The sequence below is a fragment of the Anomaloglossus baeobatrachus genome, chromosome 2 (genome assembly GCF_048569485.1).
Source record: "Anomaloglossus baeobatrachus isolate aAnoBae1 chromosome 2, aAnoBae1.hap1, whole genome shotgun sequence".
Lineage (NCBI taxonomy): Eukaryota > Metazoa > Chordata > Amphibia > Anura > Aromobatidae > Anomaloglossus > Anomaloglossus baeobatrachus.
This window is the reverse complement of record NC_134354.1, coordinates 248,777,694-248,790,265: the sequence shown is the minus strand read 5'-3', so window position 1 is coordinate 248,790,265 and position 12,572 is coordinate 248,777,694. Positions and strand designations below refer to the sequence as shown.

The following is a 12,572-nucleotide window of genomic DNA, read 5'->3' as shown; positions in this document are numbered from 1 at the left end:
CAATGGAATTCATTCTGCCTGGCTCCTCCAACCTTACCTCTTATCTACCGTACGGAGTATTTTTTTTTTTTTTTTAAATCAATGAGTACATGGTAGCCATAATACTACATAGATGATCTCTACCCTCATGTACTGTATCCTCACCCATCCCTTGTAGATTGCGAACCCTCGCGGGCAGGGTCCTCCACCTCCTGTACCTGTCTATGCCTTTTATTGTTTATGATTATTGTACTTGTCCCTATAATGAATTTTTACCTGTAAAGCGCCATGAAATAATAATAATAATAATAATGACTATAGGCTGTGCATTATACTATATGGAGGACTATGGGAAGTGCATTATACTATATGAAGGTCTATGGGCTGTGCATGATACTACGTGAAGGACTATGGAGTGCATTATACTATATGGAGGACTATGGACTGTACGTTATATATGGAGGTGCATTATACTACATGGAGGACACTGGGTTTTGCATTATATTTGGAAGTGCATTATACTATATGTAGGGCTACGGGGTGCATGATACTATATGAAGGACTATGGAGTACATTATACTATATGGAGGACAATGGGGGTGAATTCTACATGGAGTATGGACTGTGCATTATATTATATAGAGGATTATTGGGGGTGCATTATGCTTTATTAAAGACTATGGAGTGTTCAATAGACTGTATGGAGGACTACAGGGTGCATTTTAATATAATGGGTCTTAAATTTTATATGGCAGACCATGGAGGGTGCATTATATTATATGGAGGACTATGAAGAGTGCATTAAACTATATAGAGGACTATGGGTGGTGCATTGTACTATATGAAAGGCAATGTGAGGCCCATCATACTATATGAAATGCTATGCCGGTCCATTATAATATTTGGAAGGCTATGTAAAGACCATTATACTAATTAGAGGGCTATGTGGAGGCTGTTATAATATAATATATAAGCAAATGAATCACACGAGTCTTTTGGTAAACCAAGGTGCTGGTGGATGGTCGCCGCGGCCGGTTGTACTCTGGTCCCCCACCCGGGCTGGTGGTCGCTGTCTCTCTGCACTGGCTGTAGTTGTGTGTTTGGACTTCCCGGTATGGAACACGGGAGTCCGCTCCCGGCTTTCTGTGTGCCTGAGGAGCCGTGCCCGCTGACGCTGACCCGTGGGATCTATGGGCCCTGGCAGTTGCCCTATCCCTATCTGTGGGTAGTTGTCTGCTTTTGGGACTTTGGTTGGGACAGGACCTGTAATCCTGCCCTCAATCGGTTGATTAGCTAGGCCGTTGGTTCCTGTCCTGGCTTCAGAGTCCGAGTACCCCCTCTGTGCACGGTTTCCGGTCGGGTCTCCAGTGTTGGTACCGGCAGGCTCCAACCCTGCTCCGGTCCTCCTCCTCGGATCTACCGAGCGGTCTACCCGTCTCCTGCTGATTGAGACCACCGTCTGCCACCTAGCCAAGGCACCAGGGCTCCAACCCTAGTACCGTTCAACTTGAACTTCTCCTCTGCTGGAGCTACACCTAGTTCCAGCCCACACTCCTCTCAACTTGAACTACAAACTCAATCTGCTTTCTTTCCCGCCACAGGCTGTCTAGACCCCTAGGTGGGCGTTCCCTAAGCGCCTGGTCCCGCTCACTGATGTGCCTGTCTTGCCCTGAGGAGGGGTGACTAGGGTTTCAGGTCGGCTGTGTGTGACCTAGGTGAGGGATGTTGTTGTGTGGGGGCCTATTGTGTGACTACCTGGTTTTGCCAGGGTATCACAGAGACATAAGATAAAATGTCAAGACTGGGCCAAGAAATATCTTAAGACTGATTTTTCAAGGATTTTATGGACTGATAAAATGAGAGTGACTCCTGATGGGCCAGCTGGATGGGCCAGAGGCTGGATCAGTAAAGGGCAGAGAGCTTCATTCCGACTCAGACGCCAGCAAGGTGAAGGTAGGGTACTGGTATGGGCTGGTATCATCAAAGATGAACTTGTGGGACCTTTTCGGGTTGAGGATGGAGTGAAGCTCAACTCCCAGACCTACTACCAGTTTCTGGAAGACAACTTCTTCAAGCAGTGGTACAGGAAGAAGTCGGTATCGTTCAAGAAAAACATGATTTTCATGCATGACAATGCTCCATCACATGCATCCAACCACTCCACAGCGTGGCTGGCCAGTAAAGGTCTAAAAGATTATAAAATAATGATATGGCCCCCTTGTTCACCTGATCTGAACCCCATAGACATCCTGTAGTCCCTCATAAAATGTGAGCTCTACAGGGAGGGAAAACAGTACACCTCTCGGAACAGTGTCTGGGAGGCTGTGGTGGCTGTGGTGGCTGCTGCACGCAATGTTGATCCTAAACAGATCAAGCAACTGACATAGTCTATGGATGGTAGGCTGCTGAGTGTCATCATAAAGAAATGTGGCTATATTGGTCACTCATTTTTTTTGAGTTTTGTTTTTGCATGTCAGAAATGTTTATTTCTAAATTTTGTGCAGTTATATTGGTTTACCTGGTGAAAAAAAACAAGTGAGATGGGAATATATTTGGTTTTTATTAAGTTGTCTAATAATTCTGCACAGTGATAGTTACCTGCACAAACAGATATCCTCCTAATAGCCAAATCTAAAAAAAAAAAACCCCACTCCAACTTCCAAAAATATTAAGCTTTGATATTTATGAGTGTTTTGGGTTGATTGAGAACATAGTTGTTGATCAATAATAAAAAAAATCCTCTAAAATGCAACTTGCCTAATAATTCTGCACACGGTGTACTGTATGTAAGCCATTTATAATGCATGGAAGGTTGTGTGGGGGTCACAGTTGTGGATTATACTTTGTTGGGGCCACCATACTTTGCTAGTGTAGATGAATACAGTCAGGTCATCATACTGTGCGTGTGGAGAGTACTGTGGAGGAAATGTACAGTGTTGGGGGGCACTTTTGTTGGAATTATACGCTATGAGTCCAATGAAAGGGGAATCAGCATACAACAGCTCAGCATACCCGGAATTTATAGTGCAGGAAACAATCACCTATTGCTTCTAAGATGCACAGGGGGGATTCGTCACAACATGGTACTTGATCATTATAGGTTCATTATTCCAGGTTGATAATGCACCCATGTGAATTAGGCAATCTTTGTCAGCTGAACAAGTGTTTAACTATTTGGCCAGCAGCTATCTTGCCACTCCCATATACCGGATTGCTCATTTTGCCGAGCTCTCCTGTGTACTCTATAACACAGCCGCTGCCCGATATCTCTGGAGGCTTATCATTCAGAGACTATAAGGATCTTCAGTCCTAAATCTGACATGCTGCATCCTTATCTCCCTGGACATCAGTCAGAGGCCTCCATACACATTAGAATGTAAGGACCCACTCACACTTGCGCTATTTTGACACAAACGGAATCCGTCACTAATGTAGTACAGTTCATTTATTTACAGTGGAAGCGCGACATCATGTGGACGCAAGCGGGTACTGCATGACACACACACGCGCCATAGTAACGCGCTTCCACTGTAAATAAATGAACTGTACTACATTAGTGACGGATTCCGTTTGTGTCAAAATAGCGCAAGTGTGAAACTAGCCTAAGCCGAATCTGATGTGTATGGGAAGGCTTAACTACTGACATCTGCAAATTCATTGGGTTTCTCTTGCAGAAGACTCTTCAGGACACACTTGTGTCTTTTGTGATAAAGCTACTTTATTTTGCTTCTTTTCAGTCATCTTTTTTGACATCTTTTGGGGACTGTTTTTAAATTAAATTGTATTAAATAAACTTGTAAGCAACTTAATGCTGCAACATCGCTACCGATATATCGTCGGGGTCACGTCGTTAGTGACGCACATCCGGCGCCGGTAGCGACATCGCAGCATGTGACACCAAGGAGTGACGATCAACGATCGCAAAATCATTCAAAAACGGTGATCATTGACACATCGCTCCTTTCCTTAATATCGCTGCTGCCACAGGTACGATGTTGTTCGTCGTTCCTGCAGCATCACACATCGCTATGTGTGACACCGCAGGAACGCCGAACATCTCCTTACCTACGTCCACCGGCAATGCGGAAGGAAGGAGGTGGGCGGGATGAAACGTCCTGCTCATCTCCGCACCTCCGGTTCTATTGGACCGCCGCTTAGTGACACCGCAGTGATGTCGCTGTGACATCACTTGAGGGAGGGATTGTTCGGCAGTCACAGCGACGTCGCTGACAAGGTATGTGCGTGTGATGCTGCTGTAGCGATAATGTTCGCTACAGCAGCGATCACCAAATGTCGCACGATCGACGGGGGCGGGTGCTATCGCGCACGACATCGCTAGCAATGTTGCAGCGTGTAAAGCAACCTTTACAAGCGGAAGTCGACTGAGGATGGTTGGGTCACTTCATTCAACCGTTTGACATCTTTGGAAACCTGAAGTGGGTTAAAAAAAAGCTCAAAAGACTGAATATATGATCAGTGAGTCATTTTTACATTGCAGGGCACATATCCAGTCTTTTACATGTTATTTAGCAGGTTTTTATGAAGCAGAGCCGCCTGAAAGAGATGTGTGCACATATCCTTAGTCTGATTTACCAGTAAGAGGCGTGACAACTTATCATGTCAAAGTGTCTAGGGCAGCATGAGTGCCAATTATGGCCCTGTTCTTATATATTTGTACTTTTGGATCCCGATCAACACAGGACACAAATACTTAAAAGGACTTTTTTCAATAGGATCAACCATCCTAAGCTATCTGTAGGGGCATGTAGGGTATAGAAAGTTGAAGAAAATGCTACCTTGATATCTGTTATCCAATGTCTTATTTAAGAGATATCCACATTTTTCTTATATGTAAATGAGCTATTAAGATCTTTGGACCAAACATAGATAACTCAGAGAGTCTGCCTCCAAACCTTTCTAACTAAAGGGTTGTTATGAGAGTGAGGCAGGTAACGACTGACAGTCTGCACTCCTGATTTACATGTCTCACACTAGTAACACCCCCTTTCATTTAAAATAAGCTCCGGAAGCAGATTCCCTAGGAGATGTATCCAGGCCAAAAAATCTTAACAGATCATTTGCATATTAAGAAAACATGGCTTTTTCTGGAATAAGACATAGAATTGCAGATATCAAGGTATCATTTTATTCATCTATATATGACAGGCATGTCTATGTAGACAGCTTAGGATAGTTGATCATACTGACAAATTCTCTTTAGTCTTCTCATGAGACACTCCTTTTCGATCTGAGACTTCTTAAAGTATTCTTGTGGGAAAACTCCCTCTCAATTCCCTAATTTTAGTGTTTGGTATGACATGCATGTTCCCTCAGGATTATCTAATTGTTCCACTCTCAAATTGTGTAGGGAAAACAGGTCCTTCCATAATAATCATCAACCATCTCTTTCTGGCCTCTACTCTACTGACTTCGTAGGCTACATTCCCACAATCAGTATTTGGTGAGGTTTTGATTTTGCAGAATTTCTCCAGTTTTCGTAACCTTAGCTAAATATGAGTCTGGTCTGAAGCCTTCCCTTTCACCCACATCAGAGGGAGATCTCCCCATTACTGTAATCACGGCGGTAGCTGTCTTACTAGCATTTAGCTATACCTCTTATCCTAAATAAGGACTCTCTCATTTGTCTAATAGAGGTTGCTGTATTTACAGAAGTTGTCCATCAAGAAAACAGTTGTTTTAATATAAAGAATAAAGTGCAAAAAATATTCAATTTACAATTCTATTGCAATTAAGAGAACTGTCCTGATCTTGAGAAACCAGCTCACGTCCCAAACACGGCACCTCAACTACCAAGTTTGTACATACACCTGAGAAAGATTCCTGTGTGTGCACATAATCAGAAATGTGAAAACACTATGGGGTACATGATATCTATCAGTATCTCACTGGATAAAAAAATTGTTATTAGTGCATGGGTTGTAAGGGTAGGTAAAAAAGACCATGTGGAATCGGATATACAAGGCATTAAACAAGAAAGATAAGGTGATACCCTGAAGAAAGTGACACTGAAACGCGCATCGGGGTGGGCGGCACATGCTTTGATCATCTTATCCTGCATCTGGTAACAAATGGACATATTTATGTGATGCCCTGGCACACCAGGTAGTCACACAGTTTAGGCCCCCGCACAACACCTTCCCACAAAGAGTTACAGCAGCCGACCTGAAATCCTAGCCACCCCCCTTAGGGTAGGACAGACACACCAGTGGGCCGGACTAGGCGGATGAGAAACGCCCACCTAGGGGTCTGGAGAACTCGGAGAGGGAGAAACCGCAGTTGAGTTAAGTTTAGTTAAGCGGAGAGTGCAGTCTGAAGTTCAAGTGGAGAGAGAGGAGTGGGAGCTCAAGTTCAGAGAGCAAGGTCGTCGGGGTTGGAGCCTCGGCATGCTGGCTAGGTGGCAGATGGTGGTCCGTGTCTGCAGGAGACAGGAAGATGGCTGCCGGAGATCCGACGTGGACCGGGACAGGGAACTGTGCACAGAGGGGGTACTTGGACCCTGAAGCCAGGACCGGAACCAACGGCCTAGCTAATTAACCAATTGAGGGCAGGATTACAAGTCTTGTCCCACCAAAAGTCTCAAAAGCAGACAACAGCTCACCGCGGGGGATAGGGCATCTGCCAGGGCCCGGTAGATCCCAAGAGCCAGCGTCAGCGGGCACGGCTCCGACCAGTAGTTCTGGGAGTGGGCTTCCGTGTTCCAAACCGGAGAGCCTAAAGAGAACTTACAAAAGTGCAGAGGGAAGTGATACAGACCACTAGCCCGGGTGTGGGACCCGAATACACCGGCCGCGGCGGCCGGCCACCATCACCTTGGTTTACAAGTGGACTTGTCTGAATTCTTTAAGTGTGAGTAAACTAATAATCCCCGGTCTGACCGGGTGCGCCGGCCCCTGCAATCATCACCCTCAACACAGAGACATTGGGCCCCGGGGCATCCATCCCTACCCACGGAGGGGTTAACATCAAGCTGCCATTCCATCGCCCCTGGGGTGCCCCACAACAGCAGCGGTGGTGCTACACTTCACCATACACCGTGGGTGGCGTCACAGACAGTATACGGCAAATCCCGTACAAATACGTCCCCTTTATTTGAAGTGACCCCCGGGTCCGGTAGAATCCCTCGAGCCACACTGCAGATCCGGATCCGAGCAGCCCGGCTGCTGGTACAGGGGCGGCACACCTCCAGCACTTTGAATGTACTTTATAATTTAATACCACTACTGTTTATATTTTCAACAGCACCTAACATTGCACTAAGCACTTTGTATAACCTTATTGCTGCTATTTTTGTATTTGGTGTATACTGCTGATTGTCCGCTATACTATCACTGATGGTGTATGGTACACTATTTAGTTTGGTATATTGGTGTGTCCACACAGAGCACTTGGAGTAAGTGGATCTTCACATTTTTCTTGGAGAAGATGCTTTTTATGCTTTGTTGTGTCCACTTATTGGCATGTTAGCATTTTCCTTTGGGAGACTCCACCCATTGACTAACTATAGCTATCAGGTTGTCCATTCTTGTAGCTAAATGGGATATTTCTCAATCTACTGCACCTTATTTGTTGCACTAACTTTATTGTATAGTGTCTATTCATATGTCTAACAGCTGCTGATGTATTGGTTTTATCTCTTGTATATTACTAGCACGTTAGTATATAGGTAATTGTGTTTTAGTCATTTGCATATTCAATATGTGCAGCAATACAATTGTTTTCACTCTGTATTCATTACAATTTCCCCCGGGTCAGCACACAGGTCCCATTGGTCTGCCAGCAGCTAACATCACGGATTTGTTTACCCCCCTTGGTAGGCACTAGTGTTTTTTGTGTATAAAAAAACTAATGTATAATGATACTCAACCAGCTCTTTTCAAATACGGATTGCTTCTATTTGCATTTTACACATAATATATTTAAGCTGGATATTTCATACTAAAGTTCTGAGAATAGATAATTATGTAAATGTACGAATTAATTCATAAAAATTCCAAATAAAAGAAGGGCTCGTCCGGGATTTGAACCCGGGACCTCTCGCACCCTAAGCGAGAATCATACCCCTAGACCAACGAGCCAGCTGTTAACATCTGTCTCCAGATTATATGTAGAAGTGCCACATCCACACTGAAGTAGAGGTCAGATCAAATTTCACTCCTGCATGTACTGATGAAATGACTTCTCCAGCTGTTCATTCCCTGACTTACAGTGTGAGTACAGAAATGTTCTATTCCATGAATATTAACTGTATATGCCCCTCTTACAAAACCTGATGCAGCAAACGTTATCTGTAAGCTAAACATCTGATTACCAATTTTAAGGGGTCTTCACAACAATTGATTTCCATGTTTTAATTAAAAGTTCAAGGCTTGTTTGTTTGTTTTTTTTTAAAACTATAATAAATATAACTAATGATTTAAATATCTTAACTCCTTCACCCCTGGGCAATTTTTCGTTTTTCATTTTAATTTTTTCCTCCCCTTCTTCCGAGAGCCATAACGTTTTTTATTTTTCCGACAATATTGTCATATGAGGGCTTGTCTTGTGCAGGACGAGTTGTACTTTTGAAAGAAATCGTTTTATCAAATAGTTTTCTGGAAAATAGAAAAAAAAATTCCAAGTGCGGTGAAATTGCAAAAGAATGCAATTACAAGATAGTTTTTGGGTTCATTATATGGTAAAACTGGAGTGTTGGTATGACGCCTCAAATCGGTAAGAGTCCGTAGATACCAAACGTATACTTTTACTTTAATCTAAAGCGGGCTTTACATGCTACGATATATCAAACGATATGTCGTCGGGGTCACGTCGTAAGTGACGCACATGCAGCATCATTTGACATATCGTAGCCTGTGACAGCTACGAGTGAGTATGATCGAGCAAAAATACTCACCTTATTGTTGCTCGTTGACACATCTCTCATTTTCAAAAAATCGAACGTCAGGTTGTTCATTGTTCCCGAGGTAGCTCATATCGCTCCGTATGACACCCCGGGAACGATGAACACAGCTTACCTGCGTCCCGCTGGCATTGCGGAAGGAAGGAGGTGGGCGGGATGTTTATGTCCCTCTCATCTCTGCCCCACCGCTTCTATTGGCCAGCCGCTGTGTGACGTTGCTATGACGCCGAACGTCCCTCCCCCTTCAAGAAGTGGATGTTCGCCTCCCACAGCGAGGTCGTTTGGAAGGTAAGTGTGTGTGACGGGGGGTTACAACATTGTGTGACACGGGCAACAAATTGCCCATGCAGCACAGACGATGAGGGCGGGTGTGATCGCAAATGCGATCGCACGATTAATTGCAGCGTGTAAAGCAGCCTTAAGGGGTGAAAAAAATTCTGAAATTTGTCCAAAAAAAGAGTGTCGCTTTTGTCACCATTTTCCGAGATCCGTAGTGTTCTCAGGTTTTAGGATCTGGGACTCAGTGATGGCTTATTTTTTGCATCTAGAGCTGACGTTTTTAATTATTCCATTTTTATGTGGATACTATGTTTTGATTGCCTGATACATATTTGGTATCGCCACGTTCATAAATGCCCGATCTATCAAAATATAAAATCAAATAATCTAATCAGTAAGCGTGGTGATAAAAAAATTCCAAACGCCAAAATTAAATTTTTTTGGTCATTGCAAAAAATTTTTAAAATGCAATGACCAAAAAAATTTAATTTTGGCATTTGGAATTTTTTTATCACCACGCTTACTGATTAGATTATTTGATTTTATATTTTGATAGATCGAGCATTTATGAACGTGGCGATACCAAATATGTGTATTTTTTAACATGTTTTAACTTTTATTTTCAAAGGGCTGAAAGGGGGTGATATGAGCAGGAGTATTACGTGTCATGGCACTAATGTTGCGCCCAGGGATATGGGGTAGTCGGTTCCAGGAAGAGTCTCTATTGGGAATGTCACGGTGGTGGCTGTTGCCTGGTAGGTGGCGAGTCACAGACGCTGCTTCTCCTGGAGGTCTTTGGCCTCTGCCTGTGGCCACCGCGCCTCCAGCTGCTTCTGCTCCCGGGCCAACTGGGTGATCATAGCCTGGCAGCCTCCATGGGTGTCCTCTTCAACCCGTGCCCACTCCCAGGTGACAACTGCTGACTTCCCGCTACCTGGTTCAGGGTAGCTCGCTGCCGGGTCCCTGACAGCGACTGGGTACAGTACCTGGGGACAGTTGTCAGCACTGGCGGTGGCCTGCTCCGCGGCTCCCGATGACATCATCGCCTGGGCTGCCGCCACTGGATCAGAGGGTGCTTGCTCCTTCTCCAGCGGAGAAGGTGATGCGACCGCTTCTGGTCTGGCAGGGGAAGCTGGTGCCACTTTGCCCTTTTCCAGCGGAGAAGGAGATGCCACTGTGATGCCCTGGCCTATCAGGTCATCACAAGGGTGCCGTGCAATTTGCCCTTCTGCATGGTACTTGCTCCTCCTTGGTTATGGTGGGTCCTGTCCCTTTGGTGTTGCTAAGAACAGGTAAATACAAATCCTGAGTAACACTCTGCACCACTCCCACCAATCACCCATTGGGCAGCCTGAGGGGAATAAGGCCGCCCAGATGGAGGGATGGTAGAAGGAGGGCCAGAAGTGTCAGTTGTAGTCAGAGAGTGTCAGTGAGCAGTGACAGCAAAGGTCATGCTGCGGAGCTGGGCTCCTGTACCCGTCCCAGGTGCCAGACGTTGGCCTGGCCTGGAAGGAGCTGGAACCCCGGTCGCAGGGGGTAGTGGCAAGGGGTACGGTACTGCCACGGAGGGCAGTTCAGCAGCCTTGTGCTACAACCGGACAGGGGCCAGGGCACAACGGGGTACGCGGACCCCAGGCTGGGAAGTAGCTTTATGCAGCCCAGTAATTCACCCGACCAGGACGAAATCTTCATGAACTGTTCTCCACCCGTTCCGAAATTGGGGTACTAGCGCAATGAGGGGGATAGGACTTCCCAAAACCATCCAGAAAATCCCAAGCGTGAACCCTGAGAGCAATCTCAGCCTGTTAGCCACGCAGGTGAGCGGGACCAGAGTAGTTTTAGGCAAAAGGGATCCACCAAGTGTAAACACAGTGCCAAGGGACAAGGCTTCAGACCAACCAGCAATGGCAAAAGGGCACGGACCCAGCGTGTTCGAACTAAAGCTACAGGGTGTTCAAGACTTTGGTTTACCCGGTGTCAGTGTCAGAATCTCGGGACTGTGTGAGTATGTTGTGCGCCTTTGCTTCCAACGGGTCCCCAGCCTGCCATCATCGAGCCCCGGGACACCTTCCCCTGCCCACGGAGGGGTTAACATCATCAGCTGCCATCCCATCGCTCCCGGGCGCTCTCCCTTTCTCCTAAATGCAGCAGCGGTGGTATCCCATATACCATGACCCGTCGGTGGCGTCACGAACACTATCCAATCCATCGTTTCTTCCCCTTTTTGATTTTCGAGCGGCCGCGCGACCCCGCCTCGGGTCCGAGACCCCTCGAGCCACTGCGGATCCGGGTCGTCGCGAGGTCGGCACACGACCACTTCTGGTCTCTCTGGCTCTGGCGGCGACACGGCCTGGTTGAGGACGAATCACGGTGTCTGGATCAGTGCAGCCTTGTCAAGCAGAACTCCACTCTCTTGAGCCCGCATGGCTGCCACCACCTCCATCATCTCCACCTTCCACTCCTTGACTCGCTGCAGGTGTTCCACTCGCAGAGTCCAGCACAGCCGCTGGACCTCTGCCTCTAGCCATTCCACGGTGGTCCGAGACCCCTCGAACCACTGCGGATCCAGGTCCGAGCACCCCGTCGGCTGTCGCGAGGGCGGCACACGACCACTTCTGGTCTCTCTGGCTCTGGCGGCGACACGGCCTGGTCGAGGACGAATCACGGTGTCTGGATCAGTGCAGCCTTGTCAAGCGGAATTCCACTCTCTTGAGCCCACATGGCTGCCACCACCTCCATCATCTCCGCCTTCCACTCCTTGACTCGCTGCAGGTGTTCCACTCGCAGAGTCCAGCACAGCCGCTGGACCTCTGCCTCTAGCCATTCCACGGTCCAGGTCCCTGGTTGACCTGGTGCACTGGCACGATCCCCTGAAGCAGACATGTTCCTGGATACAGTCCTGGAGGCATTCTGGTGCAGGGCCTCCAGGCTCCCTGCTTACGGCTTCGTTTTACATTCCGGATACTCCCAGGGGGCAGGCCTTTCTTTTTGGCGTCTTTTGGTCTGCTGTGGCAAAGTTATTTATCACAGCAAAATGGTGGCGCTTTTTCAAACAATAAAGTACAATACACAAAACACAGTCTTTAAGGCATCCGTCATCCAGTTTGAATGGGTCCAGTTTAATCCTGTTCGTGACACCAGGAAAAGAGGGTTGTCACACCCAGGGATATGGGGTACTCTGTCCCGGGCAGAGTCTCTATTGGGAATGTCACGGTAATGGCCGTTGCCTGGTTCCGTGCCCTGGGCCCTTTTTTGTAATGGGGTGTATTTACAGGGGATTTAAGTTAGTGTTTATACGTGACGCCACTTGCGGTGTTGCGGCTATATATATATGGAACCGCCGCTGCAGAATATCATTACTGGGGCTGGTGGTAATTGCAGCCTGGATGGTAGGCCT

At 46.6% G+C, this 12,572-nt stretch overlaps 1 protein-coding gene and 1 non-coding gene across 2 annotated transcripts in view; both read right to left on the bottom strand.

Moving 5' to 3' along the window:
- Positions 1-12,572, bottom strand: part of LOC142289777 (calcium/calmodulin-dependent protein kinase type 1D-like) — a 138,251-nt gene that overhangs the window by 107,069 nt on the left and 18,610 nt on the right. The gene's annotated exons all lie outside the window — the stretch shown is intronic.
- TRNAP-AGG (transfer RNA proline (anticodon AGG)) lies at positions 8,004-8,075 on the bottom strand. Its single transcript has one exon. It is a non-coding gene; the product is annotated as a tRNA-Pro (tRNA).